The sequence below is a fragment of the Taudactylus pleione genome, unplaced genomic scaffold (assembly GCF_031769625.1).
Source record: "Taudactylus pleione unplaced genomic scaffold, aTauple2 ptg000828l, whole genome shotgun sequence".
Taxonomy (NCBI): Eukaryota; Metazoa; Chordata; class Amphibia; order Anura; family Myobatrachidae; genus Taudactylus; species Taudactylus pleione.
In genome coordinates this window covers 4,642,012-4,663,032 of record NW_028285230.1, presented here as the reverse complement: position 1 = coordinate 4,663,032, position 21,021 = coordinate 4,642,012, and the positions used below count along the sequence as shown (strand labels likewise).

At 43.8% G+C, this 21,021-nt stretch overlaps 1 protein-coding gene across 2 annotated transcripts in view; it reads right to left on the bottom strand.

Annotated features, from left to right (window-relative positions):
* The window catches only part of SMPD3 (sphingomyelin phosphodiesterase 3), a 203,076-nt gene extending 188,071 nt beyond the window's left edge, over positions 1–15,005 (bottom strand). For both annotated transcript variants that reach the window (XM_088458332.1, XM_088458334.1), the window contains exon 1: positions 14,886–15,005. The gene's annotated coding sequence lies outside the window, so the exon portion shown is untranslated. The remainder of the gene's footprint in view (positions 1–14,885) is intronic.
* Between the last annotated feature and the right edge of the window lie 6,016 nt (positions 15,006–21,021).

The following is a 21,021-nucleotide window of genomic DNA, read 5'->3' as shown; positions in this document are numbered from 1 at the left end:
TGAAAGTAAAATAAAAACGGGAAAAAAATGCTTAATTTTAAGAATATTTTTTTTTCGATTGACGTCTGACACCGTCAGTGAATTGAGAGCAGAGTATGGCTGCTTTGCATGACAGGTATTATATGCTGGTATACATGACAGGTGTTATATGCTGGTATAGATGATAGGTGTTATATGCTGATATACATGATAGATGTTATATGCTGGTATAGATGATAGATGTTATATGCTGGTATACATGATAGATGTTATATGCTGGTATACATGATAGATGTTATATGCTGGTATACATGATAGATGTTATATGCTGGTATACATGATAGATGTTATATGCTGATATACATGATAGATGTTATATGCTGGTATAGATAGATGGTATATGCTGGTATACATGATAGATGTTATATGCTGATATACATGATAGATGTTATATGCTGGTATAGATAGATGGTATATGCTGGTATACATGATAGATGTTATATGCTGGTATAGATGATAGATGGTATATGCTGGTATACATGATAGATGGTATATGCTGGTATAGATGATAGATGGTATATGCTGGTATACATGATAGATGTTATATGTTGGTATAGATGATAGATGGTATATGCTGGTATACATGATAGATGTTATATGTTGGTATAGATGATAGATGGTATATGCTGGTATACATGATAGATGTTATATGTTGGTATAGATGATAGATGGTATATGCTGGTATACATGATAGATGTTATATATTGGTATAGATGATAGATGGTATATGCTGGTATACATGATAGATGTTATATGTTGGTATAGATGATAGATGGTATATGCTGATATACATGATAGATGTTATATGCTGGTATACATGATAGATGTTATATGTTGGTATAGATGATAGATGGTATATGCTGGTATACATGATAGATGTTATATGTTGGTATAGATGATAGATGGTATATGCTGGTATACATGATAGATGGTATATGCTGGTATACATGATAGATGTTATATGCTGATATACATGATAGATGGTATATGCTGGTATACATGATAGATGTTATATGCTGGTATAGATGATAGATGGTATATGCTGGTATACATGATAGATGTTATATGTTGGTATAGATGATAGATGGTATATGCTGGTATACATGATAGATGGTATATGCTGGTATACATGATAGATGTTATATGCTGATATACATGATAGATGTTATATGCTGGTATACATGATAGATGTTATATGCTGATATACATGATAGATGTTATATGCTGGTATACATGATAGATGTTATATGCTGGTATACATGATAGATGGTATATGCTGGTATACATGATAGATGTTATATGTTGGTATAGATGATAAGCTTCCCCATGTGGAGACATGGCAGATTGCACACGGTCACAGCTATTGCTTGCGATAGTTTTTACCAGTTGGCCGGCTTTGCTAGGCAAATACCATAGATTCTACAAACTGTTTTTGCCGGAGTTAAGGCTTATTAACTTCAATAGACCCCTGTGGCTGGTTGCAGACAGAGAGTAATCTCACCATTACCAGTGGTTACAGAGCTGTGTGTGCAATTCTATAGTGAACTGCAGCCAGTTGGAGTTCATTATAGGCGTCAGGAGGCCACAAAAGATTGAGTTTACTGTACAAACTGTAACCAATAACAGCGTAAAGCTCTGATATTCTTTGTAGACAGTGAATTAGCTGATGAGAGCAGCAACACTGTCAGGTCCCAGGGTGAGAACTGTCTAGGCGCGAAGGAGGCTGTAATGTGATAGGAGCTCCTATACATATGTCTCTATTTCCTAGGACAATCTCCTTTAGTTTTTCCAACTCTAAATATTGAATTCACGTGGTGAATTTTCTCATCATTTAAATTCCTGCTTAAACTTTTTTTTGCAGTTGCATGGGCCTTAAACCTTCTATCGACTGAGGGTGTCATGTGCGTACAACACTTAACTTAACTATACCTTATATGCCTATTGCATACAAATGTATGACAGAAAGTACAAAAAGTGTCACCATCTACGCAATCTATGCCAATGCAAGCAATTCTCAAATATATGTTACTAGTTCACTGGACCCGGTATATGCTGGGTCACTTCAGTCCCTGCCCCCAGCTCTGCCCCATCACACCCTCCACTCTGTCTGACCCGCCCCCTCTCTTCTGTTCTGGCCAAAAAAATCCTGTTGCTCATTGCTCCACCACCACCTCCTCTGGCGCTCCACCCCACCCCTCCGACTTACCCCATTCCCGGCAGCCGATTCTCCTCTTCTAGGTCCGTCCCCCCCTCCCTCGCTGTGGAAGCTGTTGGGGCGCGCAACCAAATTTCCATTGCGCGTGCATTGAGGAGATGGAGCAGATCTTACACAATTAGTATGGCTTCTACCAAATGTTGTCTTTTATATAAGGATATTTCAAGATTTGAACAGGGTCAAACTCCTAGTTAGTGGTCCCAATACCCTGCAACATTGCATCTAAGGTTTTTCAGAGACAATATATTTAAATATGGGACAGCAGAATATCTATAACATATAAAATTAATACATAGGGGTCAATCAATCTCCACATGAAGGGTGCGCGTTGCAGTTTCAACGGCGCTAAAACACTGGCAACGGCACAGCATCTCGCACCCGTCTCGGCCTGCCACGAGCCTGAATCGCATAATTTTGCTCAGAGCCCTACAGGGCTGCGAGCACCTTTATGCGAGTTTGGGTTGCTATCAAGCACGCCTGTTGCTGCGATTACTCTCATCCGTGAGTAAATCGAATGTAATTGGATTGACACCTTCGTTTTTTTTAACGTATGCTTTAACTGCACTGCCTCCATTCACATAATCATAAATAGTCAGTTTTTACCTGTCCATATTGGAAAAAAAAATTAAAGGCTGTAATATTAACACCAAATATCCATCTATGAGATTCAACTATTATGTCTAATGTTATAAATTTCAGTCGAGATGGATAAGGCTGGCTCAGCTTTATCGCTCCACTAGACCTCTTTGGCTGCATGCCCTTTGTCCCCTCCACATTGCTAAAGATCATAATTGCCCACATCTCATTTGTACTAGAAAAATAATGGTAATTGAAATGTATTGTGACAGGGACAGCATGCTTTCACATGAAGTTAATGTGGAGCAGCAGGTTTGTGCAGAGATGGAGCAATAAACAGCATGGTAATGAGATCCAGTCCGGGTTTTCCTGGGACCACTTGTAAGCCACAAGTAAAGGCTAATTAGCAGCACCTGTTATCTGTCTTGTGTAAGTGCAAATCCACAATGATCCTGACGGTGAATTAGTCGTCCAGGTTATAGGCACGGGGGTGACTAGTGTTAGGGACCCTGGACCTGGAGGGTCCACTAAAAGAACTGTGTTGCTGTATGGAAGATTTTGTGTACCTGCTGTAACATCTTGCCTGTGAACACTGCACTGACCTGTATATCTGCCTGTGGTGAGAAAATATACTTCTGCTGGAATTTACTCAGGTATATGTGAATCTTGTCACAGTATCATTAATATATATGCCGACAGGCAGGGCCGAAGCTAGGAGTTTTGTCACCCGGGGCAAAGCAGTAATTTGGCGCCCCCCCATTATATCACGTACAGTAATGCCCCTTGCACCATTATGCCACACAGTAATGCTCCTTATACATAATTCCACACACAGTAATGCACCTTATACATTATGCCACACACAGTAATGTCCCTTATACATTATGCCACAGACAGTAATGTCCCTTATACATTATGCCACAGACAGTAATGCCCCTTATACATTATGCCACACACAGTAATGCCCCTTATACATTATGCCACACCCAGTAATGCCCCTTATACATTATGCCACACACAGTAACGCCCCTTATACATTATGTCACGCGCAGTATGCCCCTTATACATTATGTCACGCGCAGTAATGCTCCTTATACATTATGTCACGCGCAGTAATGCCCCTTATACATTATGTCATGCGCAGTAATGCCCCTTATACATTATATCATGCCCCTTATAACATTATGGCCCCCACCTCTCAGACTCTCACCTCGTCCCCTTCCTATGACAGCAGCGCAGCAGGTGTAAATCTGAAGCCGCACGTCCGCCCCGCAGCCAGCCACCTGCAGCTTGCCCCTTCCTTGAGAAAAACAAAGCACTGTCGCCCACTGGAAATCATTGTAATGTTGTGCCGGTCACGAGCCAATCGGAGCTCACGGACTGGCAGCCACTGCTGATTGGCTCGCGTCCGGCCGCACAAGCGTCCACATTATAATTAGAATGACAGCGGAGGACGGCGTTGTGTCTCTCAAGGCATGCGGGCGGCTGGCAGCAGGTGCGAGTGTACAGCTTCAAATCCACACCTGCTGCCACCCGGTCCCCCTCAGCGGCACATGCGACCCCTTAAATTCTGCTCCTGGGGCACGTACCCACCTTCCTCCCCCGAGTTACGGCCCTGTGATAGGCATATATAAGAAAAAAGATTGCTGCTCTCCAATTCTGCAATTAATATCCTCAGGTGTATTTGGCTTTTACACAGATCAGGCATAGATGACCAGTAATCTGTATATATAAAAACAAATGTCCTGACTCATTGACTCATCAACGTCCAGACAAAACCCTTGGACCTAGAAAATTGATATTCGGGGAGTACAGTGGGTAAAATAAGTATTGCACACATCAACATTTTTCTCAGTAAATATATATGTAATGGGGCTATTGTAATGAAAATGTCACCAAATGTCAGCAACAACCCATGCAATCCACACATGCCAAGAAATCAAACCATAGATATCCATAAATTAAACTATGTGTAATAATGTGAAATGACACAGGGAAAAAGTATTGAACACACTTACTGAAATTATTTAATACTTTTAACAAAAGCCTTTGTTGGTAATAACCGCTTCAAGACACCTCCTGTATGGAGAAACTAGTCGCACGCATTGCTCAGGTGTGATTCTACAACTACTGCCATGGCCGGGGACGTTATCTGGTATTAGGGGCATGGGCAGGGGGCATGATCGCACGATTGCGTCTGCGTGGCCCCGTACCCATTGCACAATGACGAGATTACAGGCATTGTGAAGCAGAGGACGGGGCCACGATGACGCGATTCAGCGTGACTTGAGTCATTGGCCTCTCCTGGACAGCCCACTTTCACTTGGTAAGTCGGTGGCTGCTAGAGAGGGGAGGGAATGGGGAGAAGCATGGCGGCTGTAACGGAAGACATGCCCTCTTTTGTGGGCAGCTGGTAGCGCCACCCAATTTTCAGGAGCCTCCCGGCCATTTCGGGACGGTAGACAAGTTTGATAGCATCTCACTACTGCTGTGGCACCATACACATGAACTTTTCCTATAAATAACACTTAATTTATTGACCAGTAAACATACAACAAAGAACAGTGGGTACATTTACTAAGGAATCACATTTGTCAGATGTTTACTCTCCAGTGGTTTGGAGGACGATTCTATAACAATCCAGCAATGAGTCATGGAAAAAAACACAGACAATTTGGTCAAAATTGTCAGAATAATCTCTGGAAATCTGTACAATCAGAGCATAACAGGAGGCAAAATGCACTGCTACAATTATGATTAATCTTATGGGGGCAAACTTCACCAGGGCGTAGTCAAGCCACGAGATCAGTAGGCCTTTTATTGCTCTTTTGATTTTTACTGCAGGAAAGATCAAAAAAAGAGAGTTAGGACACTTTTCCAATTTCCAGCTGAAGTCTGGGGCCATACATATGTCACGTAACACGTGTCACAATCCCAATGGTTTTAGAGGTGTGGTGGACTTTTATGGGTCTTTGTCATCAAAATAGGAGGAGTTATAGGGCCACCTGGTCCCCAGTCCACCAAACCCCTCCAAGGCTCTGAGAGAGATGAAGATTTAGGCCATAGGGAAAGGCCTCTAAGTAATCCCTGGGTGTTTCAATTTAATACATCTGGAGTGATAGGTATAATGAATAGGAAATGAGTGCAAAATTAGTAATCGATAGCACATCTTTAAAGATCAGTGTTTTTACTAGCTTCTTAGTAATACAGGTTCAGAGTAAATACCATTTGATTCAGCAGAATAGGAACTAAAATGTACTGTACATGTGTCAGAGATGATGAATTTTAATTTAAGTTAATCACCGAGCTGCAGAAGATAAATAGACCCCTGTTACATTAAGGTCATATTAACAGCTCCTCTTGTATATTTTGATAAAGGATGCTGATAATTCACACATTCTCCTCATTGGAAGCATCCTCGCTTTTTTTTATTAACCCAGTTACTTCTGACATCATTATAATGCCAATGTGGAACCTGATTTCCAGTTGTGATTTCTAAGTATAAATCAGACCTTTTTGAGTTTGTCCCAAATTAAAAACACCAGCCAGGATGAGCAGATTTACACAAGTACATAAGACTCAACTTTAGGGGCCAAACGGAATAGGGTGAGAGATTAGAAAATGTGAGAAGTTAGCAGTAAACTCTCACACTTTTTAAACTCGGCCAGTGTAATGCCGCCCATCCACTAGCAGACCAAAAAACGAGTGTATAATTACGAAATTGTAATCTTGCAGTTTTTTGTCAGTCTGTGATGAGCCTGCACTGAACGAGCAGTCGTTCAGTGCAGGCTCATCAATCATCACCTAACATGCTCAACCTGACGTTATCGTTAGGTTGACCAGCATGTTCGGCCGATGATTGATGTCGGTAACGACCAGCGGGAGCGCGCATCGCTGGTTATTTCCAACATTAATGTGCCACAATTCATGCACGATTCATGAGTGGTTTAACAATATCGTTCAATCGCTCATAGAAAATCGGCAAGTGGACGTGTGCCTTTAAACTCTCATCCAGATGTTTTCCCATTTTGAAGATAAAACTAGACCAGTGTGAGAGCTTACTGCTAAACTCTCACGTTTTCTAAGCTCTCGCCCTATTACATTTGGCTCTTTGAGTTTTCAAATTGGTCTAACTAAATCGGGACATAAGGAATGTGTGCACGTGGAATTATTAGAGCAAGCCAATAAGGAGGATGCCACAGCCTTTGCAGTCAACCAGGGTGATCAACCCTTAGCTCACAGAAAGTCCATGTGTGTGCCACAAACACAGAGAGGTGACTAGACATGGTAAAACACGTGAACGCTTTCATTAAAATATTCAAATGTATGGTATCAGCATCAAATGTATTATATCAGCATAGGGCTAATTAATGTGTCACAGTGGAGGCATCCACCTTTTTAGGACTACCACAATATTCCTGAGAATACAACCTATTAATTTACTAAGATCTAGTGCTTTCTGAATATGACTCATGGTGTTTCAGTGATGTCATCAGTTCCTGCTTCCTAGTGAGCTGATCCTGAAGCTTTGACCTTCTTGACCAGTGACATCCATGGCAACTACAAAGAGTACATTACATGTCATAAGCTGAAGTAAAGCTTTTGCCTCCATCAGTATTTTGTGTCCTGCTTGCAGTATATTTTGACTTGAGACATTTTTTCTCAATAATCTGTTTTTTATTAAAGTGTCTGTTTTCTAAATCAGACTGAAAGAATCATATTTCCCTAAAGCTGAGAGTGTCCTACATATGTTAGTATAATAACGTTATCTTGGGAAGAGCTAGCTTCGGATTTAGATGTACGTCTCTTAAGCCCCGTATATACACCAGGTCGACTTGATGGCCGACTGGCCGTCATGCCGACCGAGCAGCTGATTTGGGTAAGTATACACATTTACCGATTGCTTGGCATGTCGTCCTGAAGTCACAGCTGGGTGGGCTCTGACATCAGTCCCTGTAGCAAGTGCACAGGTCGTCCGACAGACACACAGCCAGATACACAGATATATCTGCAGATATATCAGCCATTGGTTGTGCTGCACAGCCAATGTGATATGTCTGTGAACAACGTCGACATGCTTGCAATGTATTGACCGTCCGTCTGGATGGCCGATATATCGCCCAGTGTGTACCCAGCTTAAAGTATGTGAACAGCTTCTCTCTCTCTCCATCCCTCTTTTCTTTCTCTTCATCGGCTCTCTAATGATCAGAGACAGGCAATTCTGACTGAAGTCGGAGTCTGCAAATTCCATTTAAAGCTCAATCCAAAGAACAAATCCCTCCCCGGTTTCTTCCAAGCATACCTTGTATTATATTTGATTGTAGGAAGTTGCACTGTTTTATATATATCAAAGGGGTTATGGGCAGTGGGGTGATTTTCAGAGGCGTGGCAACAATATTGATACATTAATATATTTTTCTTTTCATGTGTGTCAGCTATGACTCTGCTGAAAACAGTATGAAATAACGCCGGACGTGAGCGCAGGTGGATGTAATACCAACGCCGGAAGACAGAAGAGTGAAGAGCCCAGCAAGATAAGTAACTACACTATCCCTAACCTTCTCCCCCCCCCCCCTAACCATAAACATCCCTTAGGGGTGCCTAACCCTAACCTCCCCCCTAGTGCCTAACCCTAACCTCCCCCCAGGGGTGCCTAACCTTAACCCCCCTACCGCTAACCCTCCTAGGGGGTGCCTAACCCCAAGTCCCCCAAGCAGCCCCTAAACCTAGGGGTTCTTCGTCCGGAATACCGGGCGTCAGGATTTCGGCAAGTGGATAATGATAGCTGTCGGGATTTCGACACCTATCATTAGTCCCATGCCGGGATTTGACAGTCGGCATTTACACCGCCGGCTTCCTGATCGCATACAGACTCTGCCAAGTATATAAATTCCTTACTTCCTGACACTGAAGTAATAGGATTGGGATAGGGGGAGTGGATATGTCAGCGAAGGGGCGTGTCCACACCAGGGAGGAGGCATGGCCGGACTCCAGGACACGTGCCTATTACATATGCTAGACTGCACCCTATTCCACTATGGTCCCTTCCAATCACTGACGCACATATCAGTAGCCGATGCATGTCGCATCCGTTCACCTAGTCAATGGGACATGTATCCCCGCTGTCGGGTTGATCGGGACAATGCAGTTTCAATCGTATCTACAGGACAGATCCCTCGGCTGGGAGTTGTGTGTTTCTGACCTAGCATGGTTATCCAATTCCAGATCTCCACTTGTGGTTAAAATGCAGCTCATAATGCAGCTCATACTATTTTTGGGATGTAATGATCGCAACGTTGACAAATATGATGTTGGCATTGTTAAAATATCGACATCGAACATGTCGGCATGTGCAGAACGTCAACATACTCACAATGTCGAAATGTGAAATGTCGACATGTGAAACGCCTACATTCTACACAGAGGGTTCGGCTATGGAAGGGGAGGGTAAGTGTTAGGCACTAGGGGGAGAGTTAGGGATTAGCCGCAAGTGTCTCTGCATCCACCAGAAGCCATCATCAGCCGACCACCAGACCCAGAAGACATCCCTGGAGCCGCCGGACCCGCCATACAAGCTAAGTCACCACTAGACCAGCAGAGACGTTTGTAAACATTCTATTCATGTCGGCATTTCGTCAGTATCGACATTACACATTTCAACGTGGTCATTGTAGACATAGCAAGCATGTTGATATTATGACCATGTCGACATAATGTATGTCGACAAAATATACCAGACCTCAATTTTAGCTAATTTGATAAACATTGTTGTTGGATGAACCTGCAGTTCCACAGCAAAAGACAATATTTCCAACACTTTCAAATGCACTACACTACATAATCAACCCAGCACCCACTGCCCAGGGGTGCCAGGGATAGCCCCGGGCTATCAGTCTAGGCCTGGGGTACCCTGGAGAGGGGGACCTCTTTACTGGGCCTGAACTGACTAGCGGTCAGGTTTAATGCTTCGGCCGGGGGACCCGGTGATAGGGTTCCCCTGGCTGTGGCATTAGCCCCCCGCTAGAAAAAGTTCGGTGCTGGTTCTTTTAAATACAGGGGGACCCTAATATTTTTCCCCTGTATTTCCAGAACCAGGAACGCCTCAGAGCCCAGTGATGGTTGCGCAAAATACAAGGGACCCCTACATCGTTTGCCCCCATATTTTGCACAACCAGCACTGGGCCACTAAAGCCATGGGCTGGTTGCTCTTTTTTGGGGGGGCATGCCTTCTTTTTTTTTCACAGGTTATTAATTTTCTAGACACATATGCACCGAAGGAGTTCCGTCCTTGCATCTGTGTCTAGATACTTGCAGCACGGATCTCTCTGATCCATGCCTACAAGCATCGTATGTGGATCCAAACGACATATCGTAAAGGCATGAACGCTGTAGATATGCCGCCAGATCGTGTACAAGATTGACAAATCTTGGGGGTGTGAAAGGGGCGGTGTCAGGCAGAATCCCAGAAAATGGGGGCGCATCGGCCTTGTTTCCTGGGCACGCCGAAGCCAGTGGCTGCATCCTTGGACGCAGCTTCTCTGGCCCCGACAGCGTGAAATACACGCCCACTCTGAGTAACCTGAGAGTACATGGATAACCGATGGTCACGCAGACGATCCAATGGTGGATGCAGCATCGGATCAGTGAAACTTTCAGGGGGCATCTTATTACTTAAGATGCCTCCTGCAACTTTTGACTATTGTAGCACAGGGGCTGCGGACAAAGATGCAGCGGCTGTGATACATTGTACAACTGTGAATCAGGCCCAGTATACAGGATAATGTACTGAATGTCTTGCTGTCATTTGTAAACATATTAGAAGTCACCAAGAGCCCCCTGACCACATATAGAAGCAAAAGGCTGCAAGCTGAATACTTTTATACTCAGCACTCTGAGGAAACGTATATATTAGTATACAGCAGGGGGCGCATTATTCCTGGTAGTACATAGATTTCCCTAATGAACACTCAAGTAATGGCATCATAACCCACCATTTATATAAATATTTATAAGAGTTTTATTTACGCTTATATTAGCAGCACTCATTATACTTTGATACAATTTACAAGTTATAAAATATATGTATTCATTCCTGTAAATTGTATCAGAACTGAGCAGTGTTATAAACACTTACAACTGGCTATGGATGATATTATTTCAATGTGTAGTAGAAACACATAATTAGTTACATTTCTTATAATTCCAAACGCTTCACACAAAAAAAAACACTCAGGGGAAATTTACTAAAGTGCGGGGTTTTTAGAAGTAGAGATGTTGCCCATAGCAACTGGTCAGATTCTAGCTATCATCTTCTAGAATGTGCTAGATAAAGGATAAGTAGAATCTGATTGGTTGCTATGGGCAACAACCCTACTTCTACAAACCTGCACTTTAGTAAATATTCCGCTCAAGCTTGTGGCCATGCACCTTCTTATGGCATCAAGATTCCTTTGTGGTTTCTAATATCCTTATAATTTACACCACAACAGAATATAATAAAACAGTACATCTAGTGAAAATATAGCAAACATATTAGATATATTATCTACAACTTCTGAAATGTTTTGCTGTTTCCCACGTCAGGCAACATATATGGAGGTTATCCTTCATTACTGGTGCGCCACGAGTGTGCCCCATTGTAGCCGGTTCCGTGGAGCTGACACTGGAGGAGTTTTTTTCCCAGCCCACCTCCTGTTCTCTGCAGAGAGACAGCGGGGCAAGGTTTTCACTATCCCGCGCCTGTGTCAGCTCCACGAATGGGCAGTCAAGGTGAGTGAGCCTGTAAGCTCTTGCTGGACCAAGACATGTGCACTGCTGGGAGGGGGGGGGGGGAGGGTAAGGTCCGGAACTAGAACTCTCCTTTGTGTCTTCTTCAACCAAATAGGAGTCATTGTAAGAGAAAGATGGCTTCAAATGTTGGTGAAGGATTGTGGGTATGCTCGTCAACCATCCGCCGGTGTGTAGGAGATCTGATGAGATGTCACCAAACTCAGGTTGTATTTCTACTCTTTTTTCTTTAAGTACATATAACAATAATATCTATTTTCATTTATCAAAATAATACAAATCAACAACAACAACACTAAATGATCCATAAAAATAACACAATTACTATATATATATATATATATATATATATATATATATAGATATAATTTTTTTTTAAAGATTAAACCTCCTCTCCTTAAATAAAAACTGATGGTGTGCCTTGTCAATTTGAGCATCTTGTTCATTGTGTCGTGAGTTGAAAATCACTGAATTAAAGGATTAAAAGGATGCCTTATTGCATGGACTTGAAGATTAATTTCTTGTCTCAGAGGAGTTAAATCCTCACTCACCCTCAGTAGAAGCTGCCATGTGAAGCCAACCGCCTCTCATCTTGCCGACAGGCGATGTGACAGGATTACACCCAATAGCACACAGTAGAAACATATTTGATTCCATATCAGGAGCATACAGAGATGTACAGATCTCTGCAGATCAGACCAACTTGTGCCACCAAACAACAGGAAACATAGGGCCTGATTCAGAGCCGTTCGCTATTTGTGGTCGTTCGTTTAAAAACAAGGGGTGGCTATTCAAATGATCCGTACGCACATTGCAGTCTGTTCACACCTCTAAGTCTGAACGAGCGAGCAAAACATACGCTCGTTTATTTGTTAAAAACGCCCCCTGGCCGCTCGCACCATACGTCATGTCCGCTATTTATTAGATTAATCGAGTACATCGACCAGCGTATGAACTGCTCGCTATTCTTGTGGTTGGTGTTTGCTACCACAAATTTGCGAGCAGTTCTGGCTATAAAATAACCCAGTGACGTAGTCAATGACGCTGCTGTTTTAAATATACACACCCATAAAACGCCCGTTTTGACCTTTAAGCACGCCTGCGTTCGGATCTCCACTCCCCATTTTCAAGCACCTTCCCCTGTTACCACCCACATACGCCTCATTCTGTCACTCAAAATAGCAGGCCCTCGCTATATTGCGTACCAACGATTTTCGGCCGCACTGACTGGTTCGCGCATGCGTACTAAAAACCGTACGCATGCGCAGATGTGCAAACATCGCTCGGAACGAGCGTACTGCCGCTAACGAGCGGCTCTGAATGAGGGCCATAAATGGCTGTTGGCAACAACTGAACGCTGCCTACCTGAAAATACATTGCACATCAGGAAAGCAAAGGAAAAAAGTAATTTTTAATCATGTGCTATCAGTACCACAGGTACCTCTCATTAAATTACAGCCACACAAAAAAAAAAAAATTGGGGAGAATTTTAAAAATGCACAGAAAAATGTTAAACAAAAACAAAGAAAAAAAAAACAAGTTTAATCGTTGAACTTTTAGTAACTGGAAATGTGACAGCAGAAAACTGTTGCTTAGTAAATGTTCCATTTTCCCTGCCTGAAGTAACATCTCAGAACCGAAAGATGCTTTGGAGTTTATAACCTTATCTTTTGTTAAATAAATTCAAATTTGACACAATCTGTTACAGACGATCGGACAATGAAATGTTCTACTGAACACGTACCAGCACCTACAGAATTATCCCGGAGATTGTTCCCAAAACAGACATTTTAACGGGCTAAATAAAATGCTAGTGTGAGATCCTCTTCCTCTGTCTGTACTGTATCATCCACCTGTTCTTCCTGAGGAATCTTTCTCCCACTAAACTTCAGGCGTATTATATCATGCCTGAATCCTGTGAGCTATAAAGTAGTTTCTGGGTTTTTTACATTATGCTGTCTTCGCCATGACATTCCAGATTTTAAGAATATCCATGCTTGAGCGCAGGTGACTTAATTAGTACCTCAGTCAATTTGATTTTTAACTACCTGGACTCAAGTATGGATATCCTTACAACCTGGACTGTAATGGTGGTGTTTGGGGACCTTATCTGAAAGGCCCGCTTGATCCGTCTGGAGGTAAACAGGTGTATGTGTGTAAATATGGAAAATATACAGTGCAATGCACCAACAGCCAAGTCTATCAGACTTCAAGCATTAAAAAAAAAAAGAGATATATAAACTGCGCTATACAACCACTCCCATCCTTCATACTAGAGTAGCAGAAAGCATAGGAGACTGACCACAGTTATCCCAATTATAGGGAGAATGAGAGAATTAGAAAACAAAGATTAAAGGTAACAAGGCAAAGAAATATAGACCATGGTAGAGGTCAGCACCAGGGCTGTGTTATGTGTGTGTTTATATAGGTAAGTACAAAATTAACCATTTCAAGTCCAAAAATATAGTTAGATGGATTGAGTAAAATTATGGGAATGATTGATTTGACTGGGGTGATGTGTTCTATGGCATGGAAAAAACGACAGTAATCTGACCAAATTGAAACAAAAATTTGACATCAGTAGTTTAACAAGAGACCAAGCTTTTGGAGTCAGTAATCCCGGATTGCCATTTCTCTTAGGCGTAGTGTTTCGTTTGCTAACATGGATATTTCTGTATAACACAGCGATTCTCTAAAAGTAAATACAAAATGAATAGGGGTGAGAAGATAACACTTTCATATATGTCTATTCTAACACAAAGCATGTTTTCTGGCCTCTGGGGCATTTCTCATTCCTAGATTCATGTTCCTAGGCAGATCCCGCACTCACCATCTGTCTCTCCCCCAAATCACATCGCTGAGTAGATGAAAGCATTGAATCCTGAGAGAGAGGGAGCCACACAGCGGATGTGATCTACTGATAAGCTCAACACTGAGATCCATGATCACCAGATCACATACTCATCATCTCCATGCAATGGGAAAGAGAGGGATTGCTGGAGAAATGTCAGTCTCATTGTAAGGCATGGGTGCTGCTATGATCTGAGGTTGTATTGGAGACAGCAGATGCAATACACACAAGCATGGGCTGTGGAATAAAGGGGTGATAGCATTAAGGGGTACCTGCCCAAGCATCTGAACAGACCCCATCACAACCTGATGCTGCAGGAACAAAGCACCCCAAATATCTCAAACATATACAGTATCATCGTGTATTTGCACTAGCAGCAAACAGAAGAGCAGAGTGAAATAGTAAGGCTGGACTTACCTGCTGCTGAGGACCAGTCTTGCAGGGTAGGTACCAGGGATCCTATCCTTTAGGTAAATGCAGGCTGCTTCTCTCTGCCTCGCTCTCTCTTTTCCCCCTCTTTCTCCCGTCTCTGTCTTTTCTCTCTCTCCCTCCCTCTTCTTTTCTCCCTCCCTTCTCCTCGGCTCTCCCACCCTCCCTCTCTCCGTACTCAGCACCTGCTGCTGAGAACAGCTCCCCTTCTAACAAGCGGCGCGTTCATGTGTATAGGGCTGCGCGCGTCCGCGCCTAGCCAATCGCGAGCGGAGGGAGGTGGCGTCAGGGTGCTGAAGGATTTTCGCTAAGATCCGTCCATTTCTATGGTTATCCAATTGTAATTTGGAGATTGGTGGGCGTGTACATACGTGTACATGCTGCTCCGCCTCCGCCAGGAGGATGGATGGAACACAGGCTGCAAATGTAGCAGCGTAGTGTTTGCATGTACCGTACGAAACACACAGGGATAGATAGATAGATCGATCTGTAGACAGAGATACAGTAGCTATAGAAATATGCAGGGGCTGGCTGGCAACTTTCAGGCTGGGGGGCAAATGAATGCAAGCGGCCCTGGCAAGTATAGATGGCATCCTGCCATCCGAGCCAGTAAGCCTCTGTAAGCATTTATGCGCCCCCCCCACCCTATGTTCTTTTTGAACCTATTGCTGGTCAGAGAGGTTTTCTGCTTTACATGTAATAGTGAAATTACTGACCTACCCTGCTTTTGCTCACACGCTAGTGGTTGACGTGACAAGGGGGAATGCTCATTATGGGTGATGACAAGACACACATATATATATATATATATATATATATATATATATATATATATATATATTTATATATATATATATGAGTTTTTTCTGTTATTGATGCTTGGTTTCACACACACACAAAAAAAAATCATAAATAATAAATAAAAAGCTGGTAACCCCCTAAAAAGTAATAATCAGACTGGCATTGTGTAATGCTGTTTATAGTGCCTCGTCTTTATAGTACACTGCTAACAGTGCGCCTGATTGAGATCTGTACGCTAATGCTTTTGCAGCTGCGATACTGCACGCAGCTCCTATGGAATAATATGCTAATGCTGTAGCCGTCTGTGTAGCCATATCGTCACCTGGACTAAGCTGTCAGAACAACTTTATCTGCATACAGGATCGCAGACGCACACTATGACATACCCCAAAAAGCATTTTTTATTTTTTTTTGCCGCCATTCCCCATTACATCCCGCAAATGGTCCCTGACTGTCGATCACTTGAAGGAGACCTCACTGTGAGTGGCAGCGCAGAGCTACCTTGGCACATGCACAGTCAATGACTCAACTGCGTAAATATCGGCATAGTGTACATCTCTGACTCAGGCCCAGTGTCATTGTTATAAATCTGGGTGAGGAGAGAGGTCAAAACTTTTGCTTCTTATACAGTAGGCAACAAATATTCTAGCAAAATGCTCAATTAAAAGAACACTATTATGAACTTTACAAAACTATAAAGCTAAGTGGTTTATTGTCCATATTACTAAGTTATAGTGCACAGTGTGCTGGTCCACCTTTGTACAAGTAACTATGATGACACAATATGCCTATGGCACAGTAGGTCCATGGTAGCCTATGGCATAGGAGCCGCTTACAATGCCTGCTGCTATGACAGCTCCTTTGCTTCTTTATGGACTGGCACACACACACACAAAATCAGTGACTGCACCACTGCGATAGTGCCTGCTCTCAGAGGTGTAGCGTAGAGCTGTGGCGTCTGGAGCAAGCGCATGTTATTGCGCCACCCATAATACCGGTGTGTCTGGCATAGCCAACGTGTGGAGGCAAGTTGAGGTGACAGAAATTTAGCAGAGGCAGTGTCAGACTGGGGTACTAGGGGCCCTCTGGGGGATGTTCAGTTTTAACAGGTGAGACATTACCCTGAAGGTGCTATGTGGGTAGACTGAGGGGGCAACACTGGGCCTGAGGGTGAAGTGGGCTGAATTATGAAATAGTAGTGTATAAATCCCCTTCTGTTTCTGTACCTGGAAGTGACGTGCAGTGAGGGTGGAAGTGCGGTTTTCTGCCCATACAGTCCACCAAAAGAAGACAATTGTCCCCTCACAGGCTTGCTTCGCTTGCCACGCTTTGGCCTCAGTGGCTCGCTGCGCTCACCACAAGATTGTATTCCCCCTCAATGCCCACGTGGATGGTAGGGAATGATGCTGGACAGTAACTGATGACGCCATGGTACAGGACCATAAGGGTATCTATCTATTACCATTGTGAAATGGGGCTGTCTTTGGAGGAGGGTGAAGTGTTAGAGCAGTATTTTTTTTGGCCGGGGGGGGCCAGTTTGGGGGGGGGCAGTATTTTGAAGGTGTACAATATTTGGAGGGGGAGCAATATTGTGGGAGTAGTGGGAATTAAGGGCAGTGTTAGGGCAATATGTGGAGTGAGAGCACTGTTGGAGCAATATGAGGACTGGGAGCAGCATTTTGGGCAGTATGAGGAGTGGGAGCAGTGTTTTGGGCAATATGAGGAATGGTAGTATTGTTGAGGTAGTATGAGATGTGGGAACAGTCTTGGGGCACTATTGAATGGGGTAGCAGTGTAGGGGCAGTGTGTGGAGGTGGGACTGGGAGCCCTGAATGCACTAATACATTAAAACATAACAGAACTCAGGGCAAAAACACAAAGATGAGACCAACATGGCAAAAAATAACACTAAAAGACAGTAACACTACACAGAGGACACTGTACAGAGCGTGTCAATATGAATGCAGCAGGGAGGAGGGTGCGCACTGCTTACCGTGCTTCCAGCACTAATGCAGCCAGAGATGAAGAGGTCAGGGGCCCAGCCTGTGCACAGTGCATGGGTGCTCCAGAGTCCCGACAGTGCCCTCATCACGATCTCGGCAGTCTGATATATAATGTCCCTAATGGAACCGGCTCTGGAGCATGAGCTCCATCTGCTCCGCCCACGCTGTGCCCCTTGCAAGAGACCGAACACACTGAAGTGAGTCTACAGTTCTGGCTGCACTGTAAACTCACTTCAGTATTCTCTGGCAGCGCAGCAGCTCTCTGTGCGAGCGCGCTTCACTGCAGTTTTCCCTGATTGGTGAATAGCTCCGGCCATCCACCAATCAGTGTTAGAAACTCCCACAACTGTGATTGGTGGATGGCCAGCACCATCCACGAATCAACGCTTCTAGCACAGTGCAGTGAACAGTGGAGAATGGACAGGAGTCACGGCGGCCGGGGGGCAGGCAGAGAATGCTAGTCATGCATTCCGATTGAGCCTTCTGGCTTGTGCGGCCGCAAATGCCTAATGGTATACTGGCCCAGGGGGCAGTTGGCACCCTGCCCCCCAGCCCAGCCCGCCTCTGGAAATATGTACAGTCAGGTGCATAAATATTGGGACATTGACAGAATTTTCATATTTTGTCCTCTATTCACCACCACAATGGTTTTGAAATGAAACAAACAAGATGTGCTTTAACTGCAGACTTTCAGATTTAATTTGAGGGTAATTACATCCAAATCAGGTGAAGGGTGTAGGAATTACAACGGTTTCTATATGTGCCTCCAGCTTTTTAAGGGGCCAAAAGTAATGGGACAAACTAAACAATCCTAAATCTAACTTTCACTTTTTAATACTTTGTTGCAAATCCTTTGTAGGCAATTACAGCCTGAAGTCTGGAACGCATAGACATCACCAGACGCTGGGTTTCATCCCTGGTGATGCTCTGCCAGGCCTCTACTGCAAATGTCTTCAGTTCCTGCTTGTTCTTGGGGCATTTTCCCTTCAGTTTTTTCTTCATCAAGTGAAATGCATGGTTGCTTTTGCAGTATGCTTCGGGTCATTGTCCATCTGCACTGTGAAGCGCCGTCCAATGAGTTCTGAAGCATTTGACTGAATATGAGCATATAATATTGCCAGAAACACTTCAGAATTCATTCTGCTGCTTTTGTCAGCAGTCACATCATCAATAAATACAAGGGATCCAGTTCCATTGGCAGCCATACATGCCCACACCATGACACTACCACCACCATGCTTCACTGATGAGGTAGTATGTTTTGGATCATTAGCAGTTCCTTTCCTTCTCCATACTCTTCTCTTCCCATCATTCTGGTACAAGTTGATCTTTGTCTCATCTGTCCATAGGATGTTGTTCCAGAACTGTAATGGCTTTTTTAGATGTTGTTTGGCAAACTCTAATCTGGTCTTCCTGTTTTTGAGGCTCACCAATGGTTTACATCTTGTGGTGAACCCTCTATGTTCACTCTTGTGGAGTCTTCTCTTGATTGTGGACTTTGACATATATACACCTACCTCCTGGATAGTGTTCTTGATTTGGCCAACTGTTGTGAAGGGGTTTTTCTTCACCATGGAAATAATTCTTCTCTCATCCACCACAGTTGTCTTCCGGGTCTTTTAGTGTTGCTGAGCTCTCCGGTGCGTTCTTTCTTTTTAAGAATGTTCCAAACAGTTGATTTGGCCACACCTAATGTTTTTGCTATCTCTCTGATGGGTTTGTTTTGATTTTTCAGCCTAATGATGGCTTGCTTCACTGATAGTGACAGCTCTTTGGATCTCATATTGAGAGTCGACAGCAACTTATTCCAAATGCAAATGTCACACCTAGAATCAACTCCTGACCTTTTACCTGCTTAATGGATAATGAAATAACGAAGGAATAGCCCACACCTGTCCATGAAATAGCTTATGAGTTGACAGCTCCATCACTTTTGGCCCCTTAAAAAGTGGGAGGCACATATAGAAACCGTTGTAATTCCTACACCGTTCACCTGATTTGGATGTAATTACCCTCAAATTAAATCTGAAAGTCTGCAGTTAAAGCACATCTTGTTTGTTTCATTTCAAAGCCATTGTGGTGGTGAATAGAGGCCAAAATATGAAAATTCTGTCAATGTCCCAATATTTATGCACCTGACTGTATGAGATAGATAGTTAGATATGAGATAGATAGATATGAGATAGATAGATACAGGGGCGTATCTATAATGGGTGCAGGGTCTGCGGTGCACACTGGCCCTTGGGTCCAAGAGGGCCCACACTGCACTCCCTGCACTAATTTATTCAATACTTATTTCTCCGGAGTCCGCATCAGCGGTAGCAGTGCTGTGGAAATCACAGGCAAAATGGCATGGGGGGCATTTTCCTGGCGTTTTTCCTGCTGCGCCATATCCCCGGTGACCTGTGCATGTGCAGTAGACTCATATCACTAGAGCAGTGTTGGCTAACCTTGGACCTCATTCAGAGCCGCTCACAATTAGCGCTCGCTCGTTCATAAAAAGGGGGTGGCTATTCAAATCAACCGTTCGCTCTTTGTGGTCTGTTGCCGCCTCCATGTCTGAACGAGCGAGCAAAACATACGCTCGTTTATTTGATAAAAACGCCCCCTGGCCGCTCGCATCATACGTCATGTCCGCTATTTATTAGATTAATCGAGTACATCGAAAGGTGAATGAACTGCTCGCTATTCTTGTGGTTGGTTTTTGCTACCACAATATTGCGAGCAGTTCGGACTATAAAACAACCCAGTGACGTGGTCAATGACGCTGCTGTATTAATTATGCACACCCATAAAACGCCCGCTTGGACCTTTAAGCACGCCTGCGTTCTGATCTCCACTCCCCGTTTTCAAGCACCTTCCCCTGTTACCACCCACATACGCCTCATTCTGTCACTCAAAATAGCAGGCACTCGCTATATAGCGAACAAACGATTTTCGGCCGCACTGACTGGTTCGCGCATGCGTACTAAAAACCGTACGCATGCGCAGATGTGCAAATATCGCTCGGAACGAGCGTACTGCCGCTTACGAGCGGCTCTGAATGAGGTCCCTTGAAACTCCAGCTGTTGTGGAACTATATATCCCAGCATGCCCTGCTACAGTTTTAGCATGCCCTAATAGCAAAACTGTAGCAGTGCATGCTGGGTTATGTAGTTCCATAACAGCTGGAGTGTCAAGGTTAGCCAACACTGAACTAGAGTCTTCTCTAGTGTCTGGAGTCTGCTGCGGTCAATGTGCTGCTGAAACTGCACACAGGCCGCCTCCTCTTTTAATACGCCCCTGGGTACAGGGGTGCTGAGAGCTGCCCCGGCCCGGGG